This window comes from Pithys albifrons, chromosome 1 (assembly GCF_047495875.1).
Source record: "Pithys albifrons albifrons isolate INPA30051 chromosome 1, PitAlb_v1, whole genome shotgun sequence".
NCBI lineage: Eukaryota > Metazoa > Chordata > Aves > Passeriformes > Thamnophilidae > Pithys > Pithys albifrons.
The window spans coordinates 3,836,584-3,862,918 of record NC_092458.1 but is presented as its reverse complement, the minus strand read 5'-3'; the positions used below and the strand labels follow the sequence as shown (position 1 = coordinate 3,862,918).

General features: G+C 36.6%; 1 protein-coding gene across 1 annotated transcript in view; it reads left to right on the top strand.

Moving 5' to 3' along the window:
* The window catches only part of IL1RAPL1 (interleukin 1 receptor accessory protein like 1), a 748,261-nt gene that overhangs the window by 156,890 nt on the left and 565,036 nt on the right, over positions 1–26,335 (top strand). The gene's annotated exons all lie outside the window — the stretch shown is intronic.

Here is a 26,335-nt window from a genome sequence, read left to right as displayed (position 1 = left end):
TATATATATCGTATATAAAAAGCCATTTTTCTATTAAGCCAAAAGAATTTTCAAGTGCTAATCCCCAAGGTGTTTTTCATGCTTTCAAGCAACTGTTTGTGCCTTTTATTTGCTTTTGTAAAATGGAAGTCTATTCAACCAGTGCTGCTGATGATTCCTTTGTCTTTGGGCAAGAACAAGGAAAAAGAAAATTCACTCTCATCCCGCCTTTATGATAGGAAAGATAAAATAATTTTTAACAAAATGTTTCTGTTAAAACTTTTCCTAGGCTAAAATTGACGTACATTTAAATTATACCTCTGAGATTTTGTATGAGTGTAAAAACTGTTTCCGTCAAACCTGTTTTGCACATGAAATCCTGCAGTCATTCTGAACATTAAAAAAGTCTCTTTATTACAAGACTATAATGACATACCAGCAGTGTAGGTTATTTGGAAGTCTTTCTATCTCACTTACTTTTTAGCACTTGCATTTAACAAACAACTTTCCGGGGTTTTGTTGTTTTTTTGTTTTGTTTTTTTTTCATATGAGCTCTGTTTATGCACACTAGATGTTGCCAGTTTTCTTTTAGTCCTCTGACATTTTGAATTTATTGATGAGATTAACATTTCTAAAGATGCAGTGTCACTTCCTCAGATATCCAAGAAAATATAAGCCTATATCACTGTATGATCCCAGGTAAAATCTAAAATTCATAAGGAGAAATACAATAAATAATGTCTTTGGTTGCACAGCACTCTATATAATGCCAGTTTATTCTTCATTGTGAAATGATAATATGGCTTGTGAAGCACAGCTCGAGCATGTGAGAGGAGTGCGACCCTCTTCATCTGCTGTGCCAACAGTCTACTGCATCTCACAGGAAAAAACACCAGACTGGTGGTATCTGTTACTATTTGTAGCATTAACACCCCATGTTAATTCCAGCTGTTGCTCATGATTTGCCTTTGGTAGCCAAATGAGAGCTTCCTGTGCCCAGCTTGGGCAACTGTGTGTCAGCCTGGCATTTAAAAAGTCCAGTTTGTATTATTCAAATATATTATGTGCATCAGAAGTCTCTTTCCTGTGTATTTGTAAAAGTAGAATAGTATGAATAGATTAAATGTTTTGTTTTTTAATGTAGATCACATGTTGCTTATTGCATTGTCGTTCTTCATGTTAAAAGTGCTTCTGTTTTCTGTTTGCTCATCCAAGCCATTTTCTGGCTTTTCCTGCCTGGGAGAATAGTGTGCACAGTGAGACATAAGGAGGATTCTAGTGAAAACACTTCTCAGTCTTTCTTTTTTCCATCAGACTGGAGGACTGATCTCATCTGGATGGCAAAGTATCGTGGTTTCATCAGCACTGCTGAGCCTTTTTGAGTGCCAGGGGCAGTCTGAGTGACTCATAGCTGAGACAGAAGGGCTTTTGAGAGCTGCCTCTGGGGCAGAGCCACATGGAGTCTCACAATCCCTGTGCTATCAAACGCAACAATAAAGCCTCACAATGCCCGCGTGTGAAAATACCAGACTCTGAGGGAGTGTCTTTCTCATACTGATAAGAGCTATGAATGGTGCAAAAGTTCAAAGTCACAGAGTTGCACTTATTTTCTTCATCACTAAAATCATAATAACAGATTGCATATTGCTGATTTAATTCCCATACCTGGTTGTTTCAATGGTTTCTTCTAGAACTCCCTGTCTTTATCACAGTTGCCTCCAGCAATAGAGGCACATGTGCCAACATAAGTCAGAAAAAGTTAGCAGTCCAATGCTAATGAAAAGCACTCTATTAATCACCATCTCGCTGACAAGCTTGTGTGTGATGTATGTGTGTGGGCTGGTAGCAGATTAGTACCTTGTGTAAGTATATACATAACACACAAGCCTGAGATCTCATTAATATCTATAAAATTCCTGTTAGACTAAGGCATAGCTGTCTCTTCAATGCAGCTTATTATACTAGACACAGATGTCCTAAACAAAAAACAAGCTAATGAACAAAAAATGCCCTGTTCATCCTTATATTCTTTCAGTGTCACGAGAGTCTATGTTTTTTACAAACTCTTTTTTGTTCACATTTGAAAGCCTTTTTGCAGAACTATTGTTAGTACTCCAAACAGATAATTCAAAAGTTCATGTGATGGTTAGGCTTGTTTGTTAATTGAAATGTTTACTTATATATATTCTGGAAAGTCTTTGGATTAGAGAATACTTTTATTTATCCTCCTCCATAACATTATAATTCACTTGAATAATGCAAAATATAAATGAGAAAATTAAGAAGTCTCTCTTCCATATTGTTTTCCTGAATGGTCTGATATGCCAATAGGTCCTGCAGTTCTGTTTCTTTTTTATTCAGCCTTTCCTTTCTTTCTTACCAATAGGCCTTTTGGTTTTATCTCTTCTCTAATGACAGTAATTTTTTATTTCTCTGGCTGTCATCCCTTCCTGAAATTAAGCTCTTACTCACTTCGTAGATGGGAAAATACCAAAATGAAAATTCCAGTGACATAGGACTGGGCTGAAGAGCTCCTGAAATTAATTGAGTGTGGAACTCCTGCCCTGTTATTTTGCCAATGAACAGGCAAAACAAATTGCCTTAATCTGGCAAACAAAAAATGAAATTTTCAAAACTAGAGTACCACAGTGCAGCATTGTGCTATACAACAAAGTACCCCAACATGAAGAGGAAGGTCATCATTGTTCACTCAAGCTGCTCTGTGGCAGGATTATGTTTTTCTGGTGGTCTCGAGTATAATTTTAATTCTCCACTTTGGATTCAGTTTACTTCAGTTTCTTTAAATTCATGTGTTTTACATATGATGTATTTCTTTCTTCGATGTGTTTTTTCCTTTTCTGCAAGGGTGAGAGATTTCAAAGAGGTTTTGATGTAAAATAATAATTTTTATCATTATCTTTTTCAATGTTATCATTTTTATTGTCAGAAATGCAACCAGAAAATTCACTTGGTTTTAAGATATTTCATTTTGTGCAATTTTGGACTCCAATCTACACAATGGAACCACTCTTATACCTGTGCCCAAGCATCTACATTTGCTAATAAGAACCTTAAAATTGTATCAGAGGAAAAGATTCTTAGTACTTTCCTTCAGTTCTTAAACATTGCTTTAAATATATTTTGACTTAGAAGAAATAATGTAGGTGAAAATAGTGTGATATTCAAACAGACATGAACACTTTTTTTAGGAATAAAGAAAGTGCTTAAATTTTTAATGGATTGTACAATTTTGCTTTGAATTTGCTGTTCTCTTATGGGATAATAAATTGGAAAAATACTTACCTTTATTGTAGTGCTCTCTTAGTCAAGTGTATGAACTTCATTGTGCTAGGCTCTCTGTACATAAAGACAAAAAAAGATGATTCTATGAGCAACTATACTAATAGACGTTATCTGCAGGGAAATATATTCTATTTCATGTGGATATTGGGGGGTAAGGGGGGGAGGAATGTATTTAGTGGACTACACTATGAAGAGAATGGGATGTACAGTAGTCCCCTTGACACAGGGAAATAATTTCTGGAGTCAGATATACCTGTACAGAAGAACTGATGATTTGACTTGTGATACAGGAATCAAATCTCTAGGGATCCATTACTGCTGTTGATACTTTACCAAAGAGATTTGTATTCAATCAGTTATGGACTCAGATACACTGGCAAAAGAATATCTAATGTAAGCTATGTTCTAGGGAGCATGCCTATCAAACTCCAATTATCTCTTACACTGTACTAAACCATAGCAATAGAGTGTTTCATCACGTCTTTCTTTGCTGTTAGATCATAGAATCATAGAATCATAGAATCGATTGGGTTGGAAAAGACCTCCAAGATCATCGAATCCAACCCTTGGTCCAACTCTAGTCCATTTACTAGATCATGGCACTCAGTGCCACGTCCAATCTGCGTTTAAAAATCTCCAGGGATGGTGAATCCACCACCTCTCCGGGCAGCCCATTCCAATGTCTGATTACTCTCTCTGGAAAGAATTTTTTTCTGATATCCAACTTAAATTTCCCCTGGCAGAGCTTAAGCCCATCATGCCCCCTTGTCCTATTGCTGAGTGCCTGGGAGAAGAGACCAGCCCCCACCTGGCCAGAACTTCCCTTCAGGTAGTTCTAGACAGTGCTGAGGTCACCTCTGAGCCTCCTCTTCTCCAGGCTAAACACCCCCAGCTCCCTCAGCCTCTCCCCATAGGGCTTGTGCTCCAGATGTGTCTGACACTGTGGTATTTTAATTAATAGCGTTATGAAGAAACAAATAGCTTAAGAACATTTTTAGAATGAATTCTGTATTACTCCAACTTATTGATGTGTTATCAGCCAGTAAAACAAATAAACAGATTATCTCTCCTCAGTGATCAGGAAACTTTAGTTGTCACTTGTCATTTTGCTTCTATTCGTTCTACTTCATGCACACTCAACAGAAACCTTTGCAGAAATGTTAGTGATGATGATCTGTGGCAATCTCCTACAATGGCAGCAATAGTTCAGCAACACATTTGCTGAGATGACTGTTGCAGAAGGTGCTTCATAGTACTGTTATTGCTTATGATTAGAAAGTTACTTTATTCCAAGTGATTTAGAACAAAAATATCTGCTTGAACATTTGTGAAGCTAAGATTGACTTTCAGATATTTACTGACACTGTTTTATTATATATGTTAGTCTTCCCAATTAGTGTTTGAGATGAAAAGATGAATTCAGAACTTTCATGCTCATATATATCAAACTCATCTCATAATACTTTATTCCATGTTTTTTTAAAGGAAAAACAAAACAAAAAGTAGGCTGTTGGAAGCTGGGACACCTTGCTTCACTGTAAAAATAAAATAAAATTTGCTTCTAAATAAAATAAAAGAGATGTCCTTTTAAAAAGGAAATGATTTTGTCTCATTTGTCCATATCTCTTCTATTTCAATCTTATGTGACGCAGGCATATGTGCTTTCTGAATCTATGAAAATGAGTCTATCAGAGTCATTGTTTATTGCTTATTATTTCATATTGTTACTAAATTTGCATCTTTGCAGTCTCATTTCTCTAATATTTTCCCATCCTTTATCAAATAATCTCTTCATGGTGAGCATCCACAACTTCTTTCAAAGCAGTATGACTGTCTTCGTTTTCACATAACATTTGCTCCTAGTCATAAAGGACCTTGGAATTTAGAAGGTATCATGGGAGAGTAAAGCTACACTGAGAAAAACAAACAAACTAAAAACCCCCTCTATGTGCTATATACAACAGATGTCTTACATTTTATTGTAAATGCATATGTGTTAGATATGTGTGTGTGGTTTTACATGTATGTATATATCTCATGGGCGGTCCCGTGGTGTAATGGTGAGCACTCCGGACTCTGATCACAAGGTCGTGAGTTTGAGGCTCCGTGGAGACCGTACCTGGCAGTTCAATGCCTCCCTGCCCTCCGATCCCGTCAGATCTCGGATGCTCAGCAGGGTCAGCCCTGGTTAGTACCGGGTGCTGTGACAGTCCTGAGGACTTCACTGTCACCGTCCAAGCTCGCTCGGCCGTGGCAGATGGACCTTGGGACTTAAACGGTGGGGCCAGTTCTGCGCACGCTGAACCTCACCTAAAAAATCCACTGTGCGGGCTGGACAGACTGCACAGTCCCACCTGGGGAGAGCCCTTCCCAAATCTTCGTTTGTGAAGTTTGGCCATACATACATACATACACACACATACATGTATCTCATGTTATGCCCCATGAAAGAGGATCCCATCATGGTAAGTAAAACATCAAAGATGAAAAGGAAAGCATCAGCTCTTTTTTACCACATCATTTTTCTTCCTGTTAGTTTTTTGTGTAAGCAGCATAAGGGTTATCACTTTCTGCACTGTTCTTGATAGCTGTCAGCTCAGCTTCTCCAGGGACACCAACTGTTTTAATCCTGATGTGTAGGTTGGTGTGGTTGTCTGCCATCACGAAAGGATACATGCTTGTCTTCATTATTCCCTTGACTGTATTTTCCTCAAAGTGGGGTGTAGTTCTGCTTAATACTCACTGTGCTGCTCCTTAGTCAAGAATTCTTCTTAAAGTTACTGTTTGAATATATAGATACAATTATTTCAAGGAAAAGAGCAGAAGAAATCAGATACTTGAGTCATTGCATTCTGAAAGAGACATTGATAATTTAAAATAATTTAATTCTAAACCTTCATTTATTAGTTTAATATTCATTGCTTGTAAAGTATAGTAAGATTGAGCCTTTTTTCCACCTCCATCTTTACTGCAGAGGCAGAATCCTCCTTTAAAGGGCTGTGATAATGTGTACATATTCTATAAAAGGACACAGATGGAGTGGATTCCTCTGACTTCAGGGGCTATCCAAACAACATTAACATTTAAATTATGTTTTATGGTGTAATACAGCTGTATGTGATTTGTCATTACTTTGTTTCATTAAATAATTTAGAATGCCTTTTTACTGACCAACTTCTATAGGCAAGTTCTGGCTTTTCTGACTCTTATCCAGAAATGCATTCCTTTTGAACAAATATGTTGCAATGGTTGGAAGGTGAGGGCTAGAGAAAGAATAGCACAATGTAAAAGAAGGGAAAAGAAAGACACAATCCATTAAAACAGAGAAGTGATTATAAGATTGAGCTGCAGTGGGAAGGTTTGAGATGTAAATCCATCTTTGCCTTGTTTTTTGCATGGCTGAAACCCAATCTCTCATACTCTGCTCTGAGTTTTTCTTTCCCCCCCGGCTCTAGTGTTTTTTGCTGACCTGAACATTTATGTTATTAGCATTTAGTATGTTACACACATACTGATATATGAAAGACTTGTAACTTCAGTCCAGTGTTATGCCAATGTCAATCTACTGCTGGAGGCTGTTACGTGTCCAGGCAACCTTGGAACACATACCAGGTACAGCTGGGACCTGGCTGTAAAAAGCCATGCAGGCACTCCTCTGGATGTGCTCTGAGCAGAATATTCCTTCAGAAGATAAAGTTCCTTCCTTTTTCCTGGCTACTTCTTCTATTTAAATTATTTTCCCTTTTTACCTTGTAGGCTTTCTTTCAAAAAGATGTATCTTACTGTTTCTTCCTAGCTCCTGTGGATGCAATACAGTAAAGGAAAATGCCTCAAAGGAAGCAGATTTTTGTCCAAAATCTCACATGCCCAAGGCTGTTAAGTAAGTCTGTTATATAACTAGAAGTACAAAGTCTTCTAATTCTTCTAGGGATGCCTTTGAAAACTACCTCTGGCGTTTACTTTCTGCCATATAACTGCAACTTTCCCAGAGCTGAGGAAATCCTTTAACAACCTGCACAGCACTAAAGGTCTCTCTATATGTGGAGGGTGCTAACTAGTGTATCAAAGATGTAGCTTATTTTGCTTTAACTGAAATTGTGTCAGGGCAAAGTCATTAAGAAAAGGAAAATATTTTTTTCTTTTTGATTTTAAATATTGAAATTGCCTCCAGTTTCCTATATTCTACCAAGCCAACAGCCTTTCTTCTTCCTCCAGTCATCTGAAAGGAACTTACAAAAATGGCTTCCAAAAGAATAAAAAAGAGCTGTAGGCTGGTGATCTGAAACAAGAGATTGGCTTGTTCACATGTGGACATTGTAAGCAACATCCATTCCTGATAGTCAGTTGACTTGTAGAAATGTAATGTGGGATTGTGCTGAGCAATATCTAACCAGGCTGCTTTAAATCCAGCCACTGGGAAAATATGTATACATACACATTTCTCATGTGTATATCTATGTATATAACTGTTATTGCTGTTAATCTCATTATAACTCTGCATCGTGCCATGTAATAATATTTGCAGAACTCAAATGTGTAGACAGTTCTATTGATTGGCTCTTTCAAGATCCAAAGCAAAGTTGTGCTTGTGTGGATTCATTGTTTTATCCTCCAGTTACTGGTTTGCCTCAGACATTTTCCTGACTCTGATGCTCTTTATTCTTACCAAGTATGGTGCTACCAGTCTTTTGCTCTGTCTTCACATTTATTGTCATCAAATTTTCAAATATGAAACATTTCAATTTAATTTTTTTTCATAGATCTTGAAAAGAATAATTAAGTGATTAAGGGACTATATGGAGAGATATTAATTTTTCTAAACTGTGCTATAATTCTGGCGCATTTTCTTCCAATTGTGTTGTCTGTCAGCATACAAGAAATCCCAAGAATCTTTCACATAAAATAGAGAAGATGCATCTACAGTTCTGCATTTCTGTCATATCAATCTCACTGAAATATCACAGTGCGTAAAAAAAGTTATTTTCTGTCCACATGTGAAAGAAAGATGAGGTTTATTTTAAAGGACCAAGTCAGTACTGGTGCTAGAGTCATCTACAGATATAGGGTAAAATGCTACTTTAATTATGGTTGTAGCTTTTAGAGGATGCCCATGATAGAAGTAGATAAAACGACTCCTCTTTTCCTATTTCAGCACGAAAAAAAAGAAAGAAAAAAGAAATTACAAAATGCAATTCAAACTCAGGTTTTTACTGGTGGACTTGCAGAGTATGAAGAAGATTTGCACTATGTTGGTAGTGTGCAATAATGCACATAGTTTAATAAAAGTGCTGGAATTTATATCTATTTTTTAAAATCCTCTCTGCCTACCTTTGTGTTAATATTATATATAATTCTGTGTGCATGGCAAATATTTATATTACATCATTAAGATTACTTATGATGCTCAAAGCAATCTTATTCTGGTGGAATAGACTTTGGAACTGAATCAGAGTTCAGCATAAAAGACATAATTTGAAAATATCTGATTTTTCAAAAAGAGCCATGACATAGCAATTTATTTGACTCATCTGTACATGAAAATGATGGGACTCAATTCAATTCTCTTAAACTGCAAACTTTTATTTAGGTCTCGAGGTGTATTGGAACGTGTGGTTTTGTTGTTTCTCTTGAGAATTTCTGAATATCAAAGGAAGTACCTGGAATAAACCACTTTTGTCATTATACAATTTAAAACTTCAGATAACTCTTGAATTTTTTCTTTTTGTAACTCTATGATTGACTATTTAACCTCCTAACTGGTGAACATGAGTAACACAGATCTCTGTTTATGCCATTTAGAATGTATGGAAAGTAATTAATCTTGCAGATTTGTTTCCACAATAAATTGACATGAAATAGAAACCACTGTAAATTTAAGACTGGTAAAGCTTTCAGAAGCAAATTTTCCAGCATAGCTAGCACCTTTTACATGCCTGATAGGTGTTTCTTTTTTTACCATTTCCTTCTTATGGAAGTTATGCAATAAATTTTGCTTCATAACTCATAATGCCCGAAAGGCTAATTTTAGCTCTGAAAGGTTTTTACATCTAAATTGATCAATGAATAAGATGAATAAATTAAGTTCTGCTGTGAAGGACGTGGTGACCTCATCACTGTCTATAACTACCTGAAGGGAAGTTCTAGCCAGGTGGGGGCTGGTCTCTTCTCCCAGGCACTCAGCAATAGGACAAGGGGGCACGATGGGCTTAAGCTCTGCCAGGGGAAATTTAAGTTGGATATCAGAAAAAAATTCTTTCCAGAGAGAGTAATCAGGCATTGGAATGGGCTGCCCAGAGAGGGGGTGGATTCACCATCCCTAGAGATTTTTAAATGCAGATTGGACGTGGCGCTGAGTGCCATGATCTGGTAAAGGGACTGGAGTTGGACCAAGGGTTGGACTCGATGATCTTGGAGGTCTTTTCCAACTCAATCGATTCTATGATTCTATGTTTCTATGACCATCAGTGTATGTAAGCTTGCTGATATTTATCGAAGAACAATAACTTGTTTAGACTCTCTATGTATCCTTTCCATTTTTAAAGCCTTGAAAAGGTCTGCCTCTTTCAAAGAATAAAATTTCATCCTGTCAGGGAAATGCTGAAGCTGGATCAGTAATACAGAGCAGTACTCAACTGCAAAAGATGAACAAATTCTGGAAGAATGCAATTTCTGACAGCTGCATAAATTAGAAAGCAGTTTCCTGAAAAATGACCATGATTACATTTTGTCCATATAGCCAAAGTTTGCCCTGATCTGAATAAAGTTATATAGGTGAAAATAGTGGATTATTGGCATATGTACAAGATTTGTATCAAATGTATATGAATTTCCATTCACTGAAGGAATACTCATCTGTGTTTGATGCAGCCTTTTGAAAATATTTACCATTAAAAACCGTGTCATTCTCCCATTCAAAATTTCCATAAGGCACAATTAATTCAGAACTAAGAAAATACCAATGCCTAAGGAAACACCTGGGTTCTTTCCACACACAACAAATCCTGGAATATGCTAAACCATCAGAACTCTTATCAGTCATGTCAGAAATTTTGCTACAGGTTCTAGCAATTCTGTCTCTCAGTAATAGTTTTTTGCCAGATGAAAACGCACAAGAAAAATGAATGAGGAATAGAAATCCTTTTCATTATGACAGACCACAAAAATGGTGTCCACATTGCAAAGATATAAAAATCACTACATTTAAGGAAGGTATGAAATGCATAATATTTATATTTTTATGAAAAAGTTATTTTCTTTAGTGTTTTCCACAGTACAGTCTGAATCTTACTGGAGTTTTTGGTTTAAAGCATCAGTTATATTGGTGTATATATTTTCTCATGTATTCATACAAACAATGCTCTGCTGATATATTGTCTTATTTGGCCTTTACCATTGATTAATAAAATAATAAATTAAAAAAAAAAACAAGAACAAAAGAGGAAGAAAATTTAATAGATTCATTTAATATAGACATTAATAAAGCTGACTTTTAAATTATCAAGATACCATGATTCATTCCTTTAAAAAATAAATATATCCTATAAAATGTCATGCTCTAATGACAAATATATACAGGGAGATTAATAATAGACAACTTGGGGAAAATATGAAGAAGAAAAACCTGAAAAAATTCTACTCCAGAAACCAAGTACAGTTCTTCCAGTTCCTCATCTTCAGATATGTTCCTTTATAATTCCTCTAGATGTGAAATTAAATTAACTAAATTAAAAAAAAAGTGTGAGAAACCATGCAAAAATCTTACTTACCACATATATACACATTCCAGACTACAGTTCAAGTAATCAAATGAATACTATAGCAGAAAAACAGATGAAATTGCACTATACAGATTTTTTCAATATGAAAGCAAAAATATACTAATGAAATCATAATGCCCAAGGTATGTTTTATATATAAAGTAACATTTTAGAGTAATCTTTTGTATAATATTTGTATCATTATATTTATTGCTTCTTCATTTTGCACCTGATGATTCCATCATTTACTTCTGAACAAGCAAATAACAATCTTTCTGAAAAATTACTTTGATTTAGGATTCTGACTGGAAACAGCTCAGCTTCACCTGAACCTTTAGTATTCATTTCTATTAATCATAGAATCAGAGAATCATAGAATCATAGAATCGATTGGGTTGGAAAAGACCTCCAAGATCATCAAGTCCAACCCTTGGTCCAACTCCAGTCCATTTACCAGATCATGGCACTCAGCACCACGTCCAATCTGCGTTTAAAAATCTCCAGGGATGGTGAATCCACCACCTCTCTGGGCAGCCCATTCCAATGCCTGATTACTCTCTCTGGAAAGAATTTTTTTCTGATATCCAACTTAAGTTTTCCCTGGCAGAGCTTGAGCCCATCGTGCCCCCCTGTCCTATTGCTGAGTGCCTGGGAGAAGAGACCAGCCCCCACCTGGCTATAACTTCCCTTCAGGTAGTTCTAGACAGTGATGAGGTCACCTCTGAGCCTCCTCTTCTCCAGGCTAAACACCCCCAGCTCCCTCAGCCTCTCCCCATAGGGCTTGTGCTCCAGTCCTTTCTCCAGCCTTGTTGCTCTTGTCTGGACTCGCTCCAGCACCTCAATATCCTTTCTGAACTGAGGGGCCCAGAACTGAACACAACACTCAAGGTGTGGCCTCACCAACGCAGAGCACAGGGGAAGGATCACTGCCCTGGTCCTGCTGGACACGCTATTTTTGATACAGGCCAGGATCCCATTGGCCTTCTTGGCCACCTGGGCACACTGTTGGCTCATGTTGAGCTTCCTGTCAATTAGTACTCCAAGGTCCCTTTCTGCCTGGCTGCTCTCCAGCCACTCTGTGCCCAGCCTGTAGCGCTGCAGGGGGTTGTTGTGGCCAAAGTGCAGGACCCGGCACTTCGTCTTATTGAACTTCATCCCATTGGAATCAAACCCAAAGCCTCTGTTCTATTAATCTGTAAAACTCTTCAAGTAAGTTGATTTATGATTAGTGGTCAGTCTGATAAAAGCACTGGTTTGCATGTTTGCTTATCTGAGTTTTCACATCTGATAAGGGTAAGAGATATCCAGAAGGACAGTTTGGTATATTGAAAATGAGGTGGTTCTTACATCCCCAGTCTTCTTCACCTCATAGATATGGCATTGAAAAAAACATGGGTTGTCTTTTTGTCTTTCAATTTACACTTCTAGAAGCACCAGCTGAAAATTGCTACAGGATTCCTAAAGATCTGATTATGATTTCTGTAAAATGTAACTGGCTTCAGTAAACACTTTTTTTTTTTAGGGATTTGTCTTGAACAGGCGGAAGTAAAAAAAAAAAAAATGAGCTGGTGTTTAGCAAAGTATAATTCTTACCAATTTCCTCTCTTCATTCTTCTCACTTCTATTGTCACTTCTTATGCTTTTAGATTAGTGAATATTTTTCTCTTGAATCTCTGGTTGAGAAAACATTTGAAGAATATTGGTATAAGCTCGATACACTGAGGGTTCTGAGAGTACTTCAGTTTTACTTTTGGTTTTAAGAGTGAAGGAAGTAGAAAATATATGCACGATGACAGATGTTCCTTTGGCCAAATGTGATTGAGAACTTGTGAAGTTTTAGGATTTGGTGAATGTCAATAGACTAGACTCCAGTACACTTCATTGAAATCAAAACCTTATTACTTGATAATTTTGTCACTATATTTTGTGTTTAATTTGTTCTTGTAGTTACAATGACATGATGTCAAGATCATTAATTTCAATGCAAATGTCTGTTTACATCTCAGGGAAACTTTTTACTTACATGTAGTTATGGACAGTTTCTTTTGCTTTGTATCAGTGTTTCTTCTGATCTATATCAACTACTTCAGCTTCCTTATAGAAGGCTTATATTTGGCTTGGAGTTTCACACTCAGATAATTCCTTGTTAGGATTCAGGCTTATGATGCCAAGATGCTACATTTCTCCTTACTTAAAATGAAAACAAGAAAAGAGATAAGTACCATGTGTCAGAGTCTGTACTTGACACTGCATTTCTTCTAATGCAATGCTGCTGTCTAGTATGCTGTGGAAAAAAGAAGCATGAGAAAATCAAAACCTTAGTCACTTGAAAGTTATCAGAGGCTCACTGAATCACATATTTTCAGAGGGATTGAGACACCTGAGGCTTCACATGAAAATGGCAAAAATAACGTAATCTGTTAGGAAACAATTTCCTGCAGTCATCTATGTGTAGGAGTCTGACTTGCCTAACTTCAAAATCTCAGCAATGGCTGAACTGCCTCATTAAGTGCCTAAATGTATTCGATGATCTTGCCCTTGTTCCTCCAGAATCCAATGAAAAATAGTTGCAGGAAAATGACTCAATAAGAAAGTATATGTTAATACATACAAAAATTGCATAAAAGTTCATATAGTCATTGCAGAGGTGTATGATTCCTCTCTTAGGGTAAGGACAAAAACATTATGATACATAAGCTGAAGTTTCCAAAGCAGCTTAAGCCCTCATGAGCTTTACTGTTAGGTGACCTTCATTAGTACATTTCATGAGGACAAAACTAACTTAAGAAAATATTATACTGTGACAAATCTAGTTTCCATATTATGATAAGTTAATGAGTTTCTCTCTTTTAATTTGCTAAATTAACATGAACACTGCTCAAAAGATTACAATGACATGATAAAAGCATTAATTTAGTCTTAATTATTTAAAGTGTGTTTCTCAGAAATGAGAATGGCTGTAAAAAAAAATCTCACAGCAAGATAAACAAAGCATTTCAGAACAGTATTGTAAATTCTTATACTTCTTGGCCTGAGCAGACTCTGTAAACAGTCCTAAACTCTGCCTCCAAAATTTGCGTGCAGAATTCGCTTACTGACTTACGTGTTCCTGCACAAAAAAGAAAAAAAAAAAGAAAGAAAAGGTGAATGAGAACATATCCATTTATTGATTTTTTTTTTAATCTTCCTTTTCTGCTGGTAGTTACACAGTAGACTGAATTCAGACCAGGAGAGAAAGATTTCTTCTGTAGGTGGCTTCTTTTTCCCCAAGAAGTTATCTTCATATTTCTGCAATATTTAAAGTACAGATCATGTAGCTCAGCCCTATCAAGCCCCATGAATTCTGAACGTTTCCTTTCCTATTGAATCCTTGCAGTGCTTACAATTCAGATCTTCCCTGTATTGCATAGTGGGGTCTCACCAGGGTCTGGATGCCCATGTGTAAGGCAAGGCAGCATTTGCATGCTTGTTATTCTTGCTTGGCCACAATAAGGAAGGAGAGTTTCTAGCACAGTCTTGTTGATGTTTGTAGATTTTTTGAAGTGCATGAAGGTCTGGCCAAACTGTCTCTGATTCAAATTATATTGGGAAGGAAATAGTTAAAATTCAAGAAAATAAAAGTGTGGGTTTTTTCCTCCTTTTGTTTGGTTTTTGGTTTTTGGTTTCTGTGGGGTTTTTTTCCGGATTATTAATGTGCTTTCATTTTTATTTCCTTTTCCTTCTATGAACTACATGAAAAATGCACTACACACCCAGCATAAACATTTCTGCATGACAAGTGGGTTGGGTTTTTTTTTTGTTTTTTAAAGTGTTCTTGCTTTCACAGTAGAGAGCTCTTGAAAGCATTACAAAAATAACAAAGCTTCGACTACTTTGGCAGTTAAGTTTCAAGACATTGTGTTATGGGTTCACCCAGGTGGGCCTAGATTTGGGCTCTGAAGTTTGGATTAGGCCGAAGCTGTCAGCTGACTTGAGCTGGGCTGAGCTAACAGCTGACCTCTTCTAGCCAGTAATTTTGTGTTCCATACCACATTATGACATCATCTCCAGGGCAGTAGGAACCAGTGTGGGAGTGGTTAAGGCAGTCGCTTCTCAGCCTCCTCTTGGGAGGACGCACGATGCTGTCCCAGGGGGGATGGAGAGGACCAGGCCTACCACTGGCTCACAGGGTACCTCAGGAAAGTCAAATGTGTTGTTCTGGGTCTCTCCTTTCTGCTTGAGTTTGTCTCCCTGGGGAATAAGCTTCTTCTTAAGTAATGTGTAGTTAGGACAGTAGAATTTGTGTGTTCGTTAAGAAGTTGAGGTGGGGAACTTGTTGTTGTAGACTTGTGTGAGTGTATATTTGTACTCTCTTCTAATTGTCTCTTTCTTTCTGTGAAAAATATATGTAGATTTTGTATAAATGCAGTTTGAAGTGTTTTTTTCTTTCCCCTCTCTTTTCCTCCCTTTCCCTGGTGTTAGGAGGGAGGCTTTTCTCTCTGTGCTTGGGGGGGTTGGCAGTTGCTTATCTCAAACCAAGACACATTGCATGTGGTTCTACTTTATAGAACATTTCGATATAACACAATTGCAACTGTTTATTCCCCAGTTTTGGCTATCACAATGACCGACTTCTTTAAATGGAGGATCTCTTTATGCTTGATTTGTTGAAAAGTTTGCAGTATTACTGTACACTTCATGGCTTCAAGCTATTCAATAGAAAATAATTAGATGTTCGAGTTGCATTATAAGAGACAAACCACAGCCGACAGATCTTGAACTTTGAAAAAGGGAAAAGAACTTCCTTCACTGACTGAGGGACAAAAGTACCCTCTCTGCCAGCCCCCAACCTGACCATTCTGATTTAGGAGGAGAACTATACTATAGAAGGCTTGTTCTTTGCTGTTGAATTTTATTATCTGTAAGTTTTCTGCAGTAATTGAAGAAGCATGGAGAAAAAAAACCAAACTGTTACAAAATCAAATATTTTATTTAATATTAAGCAATGAAATGTTTGTATAGTTAAGCAGCTTGTGAATAATTCTTTTCTAAAAAGGGAAATCTTACATCCTTAGTTACATTCAATCACCAAAGATAGATGCATTCTCTCACTTAAATATTTACAGACATAATTTTACAAATTATTTCATTGTGAATGGTTGATGCTTAAAGTGCATTTTTCTGTCAATTAGATTTTCCCCTTTATTCTTGAAATTTTAGGTGCAAATGTTTAAATTACAGTCTGGAGTGCCTTTTCATAGGGTTCTTTTGTCCCTGGTTAACACTGGAAAAAATAAGAGTGGTTTGTTTTCTGGGGGTTTTTTTGGTGTGGTTTTTTTTGTTTATTTGTTGTTTTTTTTTTAATAATCCATTTTCTTTAGTTTATGTAAGAAATTTCTTCTCTTTGTCTAAAGTAGGAGAACTAAAGTCTGAAATTAAAATATTGCTTATGAAATTACGTATTTTTAGTGCAGATAAGTTTTGATTAGTGAGAGATTTTTATCTGCAATTTGTCATATGTTTGATTTTTTTTTTCAATTTTCCATAAATGCAGTAAATTCTCTTTTTTCATAATAACTGAAATATTGTACAAAACTGAATCCTTGTAGATTTGTAGTATTTCTGAAAGCACTAAAACTCTGGGTGGATGAACTGAAATTGTAAACAAGAGAAACCAGTGAAATGCATTTGTTAGAAGGGAAAAATCACCCATGACTGTTTGCTTATGTACTATGGTAAAACGAGGGTTTTTTAAGGTGATTATTGAAAATTCATCCCTGATTACTAAATCAATAATTGATTATAATTTGGAAATCTGCTTGTTATTTATATACATATGAAGCAGAGAAAAGCCAGAACCTAGGGGATTTTACTAAAAGTACCCAACTTTCCAGGGAGTTTCCAAGAGATAAGGTCTAATTTACAGAAGACATCGAACTCTCAGTGAAGTCATAATTAAAGGTCCATGTAGCAAATAGGTTAATCCCAAGAAAAAAGCCAGAGCACCATGTTTGGCAAGACCCACTGCAAGAATCTGCAAGAATCTGCAAGAATCAGCAAAATTAGACCGAGTTGAAAAGTTCATGAGGATGAAGAGCAAAAATACGACCACCACCAGATGAAGTAACAGGATCTCCCCTCATAATATTCCTCAAAATGGACAGCTCCGCCCCAACTCTGCCTGCTATGAATATTATAACTAGATATTGCAATATTATAATCGTGCATGAATATGTAGGTAAAAATATTGTAATCCCTCACTAGAAATGTATAAATACTGTAGCTTCTCACTGTAGATTTTAGAGCTCTTTTGTCCAATACTAATCGGAGAGTTACCCCAACGTTGTCTTAATAAATACCTTGCTGTTTATTGACTAAAACTTTGTCTCTAAACAGTTTGTTCTGCCTCTTTGGGCATCACATAGTTTTGTTAAACATTTATATTTTACCAAATTTATGTGACATAGTGAGATTTTTTATATATATTGCCTCTTTCATCATGAAACTCTTCTTCTTACAGAGATCACCCTGACAGATCTCATTAATCATACATATTCTATATAAATACAACAAGTTACTTTTTGTATATGTCCTAGTTCAGCAGGAGGGACCAGCTAACCCTGTGTGGGGGTGATCAAAGCTGTGTATTCTACCCCCTCTATTCATTCCCCAAGGACAATGGGCCATTAGCAGCAGCTGCCCAGGGAGCCATTATCACCTTCACACTCAGCCTGAGGGGGGCGGAGCTGCTAATGGGCCATCAACAGCTCAACAGCCCCTGGCTCCCAGAGTTAATCACCCATTGTGTGAGTCCCCGCCCAGGGGGAGGGACTGAGTGCTCCCTGAGGGTACATAAGTGGTGGGTAAGAAGACCTCAGGAACCTCTTCTCAGATCCAGAGCAGCAGCAGGACCTTGACAGGAGGAGATCACTGCTCTTGCCCAGACCACAGCCCTTGCCTGCACCAACAGGTTTTTCTTTTCCTTTTGCTCTGGACTTGGGGGAACCACAGGGGTCTCAGCACAAGGGCAAACAAACCCCCTTGGGTTTGTGCCCCAGGACACTGGGTTATACTGCTGGGGTTTTGTGAGTTGAAAGCAATTTCCCTTGTGTGTCAGTGTTATTAAATTTTAGGTCTGACTTATAATCTCTCCCCTGGTGAGTTCATTTCCCTTGCTGGTTCACCTTTAAACCAGCACAGTATAGAAAGTCTTTTTTTTATGGTTCCATCATAGCGGTCCTGTAGAGTAATGGTGAGCACTCCAGACTCTGATCACAAGGTCGTGAGTTCGAGTCTCAGTGGAGACCCTACCGGGCAGTTAAAGGCTCCCTGCCATTCAATCCTGTCAGATCTCGGATGCTCAACAGGGTCAGCCCTGGTTAGTACCGGGTGCTGTGACAGTCCTGAGGACTTCACTGGCACTGTCCAAGCTCGCTCGGCCGCGGCAGATGGACCTTGGGACTTAAACGGTGGGGCCAGTTCTGCGCACCTGAGCCTCACCTAAAATCCACTGTGCAGGCTGGAAGGGCACACCCCCACCTGGGGAGAGCCCTTCCCAAATCTTCGTTCGCGAAGTTTGGCCATACACACATACATAGGACTAAGGGAAAGAGCATGTAACTCATGGCCTGAAACCAGGTATAGTTTCATCATGGGTGAATTCCCAGTAATTGGATTTAATCGTTAATGTTACATCTGGATGTATGTATAATTAACCAATGTAGAGATATTGGTTTCTCTTTATTTCATCATCTCGGGTAATATTTCAATCACCATTTTTGCACATCAGTCAATAAGTGAATTGCAAATTGGAATTTCAACAATACATGCGCAGACTCATTGACTCCACAAGGTGTTGAAAAACCATAAAGAGCTCTACAGATCTGTAATGTCATGGCTTTACAAACTGCAAAAAATGGACAGTAAATACAGGGAGTTTGTTTGGGTCGTTTCATTTAGGTAAAGTTGATATATCCATTTAGATTAAGAGACAGTTTAAAATTAGAAATTAGAAAGACAACTAGATGGGTAGTGCATTGCTCCTCAAAAGAGTACAGAATCAGATCCTATACAAATAAATACAAATTTGTAGGACACATCAATAAGTTTCCTGGAATAATCAGACTACGACAATGTAGAATGTCCTAAGTGCTGTATACATTGCATTATATTATCTGTATTTATTATTGCAATATATTTCTTCATCTTTGAGGTGGAGAGTTGCTTGAAATGCACCTTTCCAAAGAACAGATTATAAAATTGATGTATCTGTTGTGCTCCCTACCATATGGAAAAGCTTAAAGCAATATATTTTAACAGAATGCTGTATATACAGTGTTTTCAGTACTGCTTGCTCTGGGGTTTTTTGAAGTATTCATTAATTAAGGAAGTATAATGCAAATAACTGAATTTCAGACTAAGACCAAAAGAAAATGTGCCTTTAAAAGGAGGAAAGATGCTATTATTAGAACACTTCTGACTTAGTTTATTTCAATTATTTGCATTGCTGTAATTAAGTTATAGTGCACTTCACTTCTGCTTTAAAATTAAGTAGAATAAAATTATCACTTTTTAATAACATCAAATTAAATGTAATTAATGAGAATTTAATTGCCATGTTTCATATTAATTAGCTAATGATCTATAAATCGGTATAAAACACAGCTTAACAATATAACACCTTACATAATAAGTAATGTAAGCCCAAGAAGTAATTAAAAATATGCCATATGTGCCATATTTCACTTTACATGAGCAAAGACAATTGAAGCTCTGGTAAAATACACAACAATGAATTTGACTTGTCCTGCCCAAAGTATGTGTTAAGGGTTAATCCATTTAACTATAGTGTAGACTGTGCTGGAAATGGTGGCTTTAATTTTCTTGGTCTGTTCTTTATATTATGATTTTTCACTAGAAAAATTGCTTTATTGAAATAAAAATCTCCAGAGAGAAAATTTTGAGATTTCTGTGATGAATTTTCTCAGATTTTCTGGGCAGAATTTCTGCTCAAAAGCAGTGAGAAAAATAAGTTCTCTGGAGTTCATTGCAACAGTGATAGTTTAGGTATTCAACGTTGATGTCACTATGAGCTAAACTGCTCTGCAAGTCTGCTGGAGTCCTATCATGCTTAGTCTTGATTTTTTCCAGTTATTGAAGAAAACAAAGTTATGGAAAGCCTAAGAAACAAAATGCCCACACTGTTTTACTATTCCCCTTCTAAATGACAAATATTGCTGGAAAATCATGGTATTGTTTGAATGTACTTTTTCACTTGCCTCCTCATGTTCATGTCTTAGTTTATTGAATTTTGTGATCTCTATAACTCAGAGAAGAAGAAGTGGGCAAAATAAAATGATTATTTATTCTGTATGGTTTATTCAATATGTGAATTGATTACTTAAGTTTGCATTGGAGTTCAGAGCCATGTACACTTATGAGTCTGAAATGTCTTAGAAACTTTTTGATTAATGAAAAAAAATATTTTTAAGAGCCCTATCATTTATTTCCTGAAGACAATTCTGAATTTCACTGGGAATATAGGTTTTGTTCCTAACTTGAATATATGTATATATATATACACACATATACATATATACATATATACACACATACATATAAATTGAAGCAATAATCTCATCCGCATATATGTCTTAAAAATAAGTTCCTGTTCAGGGACTTTCAAATACTAAAAAGTTGGTATTCATATCTGTATTAACTTTAAAAGTGTTCAAATGTGCAGTATTCAATACATGGCCACTGTCTGCTGTATATCCAGAAATTATGCCAATTTCTAGTACTTTAGATTGCCTTAAATTTTAGATTTCTCATTTCCTGAAATGTGTTTGCTGAAAACCAGTACATTTTTCTTTTTTTTTTTTATAAATCTGAGAAAGGTTATAGAATTGATTTTGTTAAGAAAAAGTAAAAAAACAAGTTTTCACTTTACATAAACTTTTACATAGCATTTGTATTGACTTCAGCTTAGTTATTTCTGATTAAGGAATTCATGCACATATGTATATAACATTAATGCTACATTATAAATTTATTGGGAAAAATATGTTCAAAAGTGTAAGTGATTATTAAACTAAGAACTAGGCACTTTAAGCTAGAACTAGACTGTATTAGACCCAAAAGGAGTGCAGGCTATTCTGATTTGCCACGTGGTTTGGTATTACTTGTAGATTTAACAACTGGTCCTTGTGGGCCAAGTGTCCAACCAAATATCTTGACAAATTTTTGAGAACTAAAGAAGCATATCTTGAATTCAAAGTTAGGAATTCAATGTTATTCTAATCAAAGATTTACTATTAGTACAAATTACTCTAAGAAGTGCTATTTTGAATAAACTACATTCTCAGGACATGAGGATTCTCTGCACTTTAGGAACCAAGGAGATGTTGCCATCTGCAATCCATGACTTTTCTGAAGTTTGGATCTTGTTTGCCTGCCCTTGGAAGGTCCCTGATGCTTCTGGACTATGTGGGCAAACAGAGCCTCTTCTCAGTCTGAGCTCTGCAAGTTGTACAGAAAGGCTTTGTATCAATCCAGACTTGACTTGACTGAGGTTTCTTCCTCCTTTATTTTCTCCTTTGCTTTAATGTTGTGGTCACCAAATTCTCATTTCTTCTTGTTACATAATCTGATTTTGTATTGTTCTTCTGTTGGTGGTTGACAGTAAACGCGAAAACGTATTTGAATTGTTGCACACAGGAAATGCAATTACTGTGTGTATTTCTGTTTTATTTCATTATCCCCATGGTACCGGTATAAGGAGAAGACAGGTGGAGATCAAACTGTTCCAGAGCAACAAATTACAATGATATGAACGCATTCTGTATTTTCCTAATGATATTTTTAATTCTAAATAGGGGTATAATAACTTTCTTATAGTCACTCTTCCTCTGTTCCTCTGGGTCTCAAATTCAGTGGCAAAAGCCTTATGCGTTGACAAGCAGAACTGGAAAAGAGCAGAGTTTCAGCAGGTGCTCTGCATCCCCTGTCCTTTACCAGCAGAAGTGTGATGTGGTTGCAGGGCAATGAAGATTTGCCTAAGGGCACGTTTATGCTTTTTATAACACAGCCTGATTTCTTGATCTTTCTTTAATAGTTTTCTATGAAACCACCTTTACTGAGTATCTCAAGGTCCTTTATTAAACAACACTCAACTATTTATATTTATTTGTTTTTGTAGCTGTAAGGCCTCTGATATCGTCTTGTGTTTGCAGATTCAAAGTCTTCATCTGTATATTGTGCTCATGCCTGTGGGGGTGACTAAAATTGTGATCTATTAGAAGACATAGATGCATAAAGGTACAGTGAGTTTGGCAAGTGCAAAGTTTTGAACCTGGAGAGGAACAACCCCAGCCAACAGGATATGCTGGGGGACACCCAGCTGGAGAACATCTTGTCAGGAAAGGATCTGGGAATCCTGGTGGACACCATGTTGAGCATGAGTCAGCAGTGTGCCTTGTGACGTAGGCCAGTGATATTCTGAGCTGCATTAGGCAAAGGGAAGTGATCTTTTCCCTCTACTCACCACTGGTGAGGCCACACCTAGAATGCTGTGTCCAGTTCTGGGCTTCCCCATACAAGGGAGACAGGGACTTACTGGAGACAGTCAAAGGGCCATTAAGATAATTAGGGGACTAGAACATCTCTCCTATGAGAAAAGGGATTGTTCAGCCTGGAGGAGGGAAGGCTCAGGGGAATCTAAATGTATACAAATACCTGAAAGTGCAAAGAGGATGGAGCCAGGTTCTTTCCACTGGTGCCCAGGTATAGGATCAGAGGCAACAGGCACAAACTGAAACACAAGAGGTGCTTTCTGAACATCAAGGTGACCAAGCCCTGGCACTGGGCAACAGGAAAGTTGTGGAGATTCCCTCCTTGGAGATATTTAAAAGCTGCCTGGAAACAATCCTGGGAAATCAGTTCTTTGTGTTCCTGCTTGAAGCCCTGCATGACCATATGATTTGCAGAGTCCACTTATGACCTCAATCATTCTTTGATTCTCTAATTGCTTTGGTACCCTCGTTATTACAATCTTGTGGTTACAGAGGTACACTGGTGCACTGTCAGAATTGCAACATGAGATAAGCATATTCTGTCACCTATTTCTGATCTCTGATTCGGTGTTGTGGAGTAACATGTTAAACCAGAGAATCTTGTTCACTTTTAGTGAGAAGCCCATGTCCTTGAAGCTATCCCATCAAAAGATAGCTATTTAGTAAGCAGATTGACATTTGGGGCAGAGTTTCCACTGATATTTAATTTTTCACCTCATCTTTACTTTCTTTTATACATTGATTTATCTGCCTTTGGAGGCTGAAATTGAAATTGACTCTTTCATTTGCACATATTTTAAAGTTATGTACTGCATTACATACTTAATAAAGATTTAAAGGAGTGAAACTCATTCATTGATCCAGACATGTTAGACAGTTTTTAAAATGTGCATTATTGTATCATATCACTCATGTCCAGCCTTGCTTAGAACAACTTGGTAATCAAAAGCATCAACATCAATCTTAAAGCAGGAGTGCAATGATTTGCTGTGAATGTAAATGTCAGCTAAAAGTCACTGTCACATTTTAAATAATTCAAAATTGTTTCCCAATGAGAAATCTTTAAGATTGCATTTTTAAGATCCCTAAGTACTGACTGATACTTCATGAAGTTACATTTAGGCTGAAAAATGTAATCAAATTACTTTTTCACATTTTATCTCTGAATAAAGCATCGTATTTCTCCATTGTTGCATTGAAAGCAAAGCATTTTAAAACTCATGTGATACTTTCCCACATCATGAATGTTTTCTCTGTAACTCCCATATCATAGAAAGTGGAGCTTTATAAAACTGCTAAATGTACTGCTAAAGTTCACCACTTCATAATAATTGAATTGGATGTCAACATTTTCTTTGAGTTACCATTCATTTCATGCTACCTTCCTACCTTAACAGATAAAATTTTGTATGCTTTTATAAAGGTTGTGCTTAGACTCTCAATCACAAAATATATTCTTTGATTTCTATAAGACCCTCATCACCATCCTCAGAAATCTTACCACAGAACAAAGGTGTACAGGAAGCAATTCATTACAGATCCTTCTTAAAGTTGGTACAAAATGATTAACACCTGAAATAGTAGTCCATTAAGGGATATTGAAACCATTGCTGCCTAGGAAAGCCACCAGTTGCTGGAAGGGTTAACTGGACTATCAAATGTTTGAGAAGGTCTATGAAAGGAAGCAATTCTCTAATCTGAAGTATGTATTTCAACTTTCAAAAATCAAAAGGAGGGAAAAGACAGAGAACACTATATATTAAAAAAAATGATTACATTCAGGTCCATGTTTTTAATTAAACTAGGAACACTGATGGTATATATAGCTTTTAATGACCATTTTCAGAAAATAAAATTAGAAATAATTAATTCCTGGTAAATTTTAGCCGAAGGGAAAGGAATATATACATTCATGATTATATATGTGTGGAGAACTGGCATAACATATTGGTAAAGTGAAAAATTTTGATCCTTTCATTTTCCAGTGTATTTAAATGGATGCACTTTTACCCTTTCATATGCCTTTCTGTGGCCTGAGCTTCTAATTCATCAGATGAGATGGAGGATTTTTCCCAGGCCAGAGGAGGACCTGGAGGCTTTGTTGTGACGTGTGGGCTTTCCAGCAGGAATAAGCATATGAGATGAAAGGTGTTAAATCCACCATAGTATGTGTGGTAGGGTATAGACACTGCTGTCTGAGAAGTCAGAAATTGGAAGGATATTTGGCAATATCATGTTTTCTGGATAGCAACGTGTGTACATCTGTTTGGCGTTCAGTGAAAGTTAAGCAGTTTCCAGCACGTCCAGACATTTATCACCCATACTCTCTGCAGTCCAGTTTTCCACATACTTCAGAAATGTCTGTTATGTGTTGATTTTCAGGTGTAGAATTAAAGCTACTGTGCAAATGCTCCAAACCAGAAACATGGCTGGACATGGGATTTCACTTCTTCACCAAATAACTTTGAAAAAATCCTCAAAATTAAATAGTGACTAAATGTTTACAGAAATAGATATTTTTGACTAATTGAAATAGGTGTTTTGTTTGCAGATATAATAACGTCCCAGCTGCTTATCAGGTGAGGCATATCTCTTGACATGGTGGTAAAAAGACTTTAATTTCCACCTCTAGCAACTGGTAGCTGCTGGTAAACACCTTCCCTTTGAAATTGGAATGTTTCAGGTTATATTAACTTGTGTCTTATCATTTCAGCAAAATAGTCTTCAATTCTCATGGAACCAAGACTTTCTAAACAATATATATATTTTATTTCTTTTGATTGTTCTGGAAGTTTCAAAAGAGATTAGTCAGAATTATAAATCACAGGCAGGCAGCTGTAAGAAAATAATTTTACTGTCTAGCCAAAACAGTCTTTTTAAGAGGCATTGTGCCAGAGTCAGGTGGAGAAGGAGGCTGATTTTTATACTATTCACAGTATGTGAATATTTAGTCTGGATATTCTTCATCATGCTTGTGAGAGGAACAGCCCCACAAGTCCATTCAAATCAACCTGGTTGTGAAAATAAAAAAAAAAACCAAGTTTATCAGAAATTAGTTTAAGACTATATACGTTGTAGGTGATAACCTATAGCAGTCCTAATTAAAAAAAAATAAAAATCTCACATTATTTTTGGTGAAAACCATACAGTTAAGGTATTTTGTTGTCAATTTCATTAAGTTGTGAAATGCATTTACTACCTGGAGGTAGTATATCTTTACTCACTTCAAGCTGTAATCTTGGACTTCTACCATTTTCCCTTGTCATACCTGTCCTTAAACACATTTGTCTGTTGCAAATTACCAAATTTTGAGTCCTGCAGTGTTCATTAGTAGATTGGAATCTACTTGAGATAAAGACAGTCATTTTAGCATTTTTATACTAGCTATTCAACACAAAGCAGTTTCTGATGTGGAAATTAATTACTGCTATAACATGCACTTTAAGTAATCAGATTCATTCAAAACTGTATCTGAGGGATGTTTCTGAATCATAAAATGCAGATGGCTGACTTTCATTGAACGTTTCAGCTTAAGTACTGGTTGTCTTTTTTGAAGCCTCACCCTATCTAAGAGTATTCAAGAAATACAAAACTTTTATTTGTAGAATAAAGTATTTAGTAGTCCTTGAGAACTGTATGTACAATGTCGTTTTCAGATTATCTGTTAACTGTTATGTATTAACAGCTTTATGATAAAAGATTAAGACCAGATGAAAACAAGGACACTAATTTTCAACGCTTTCCCTG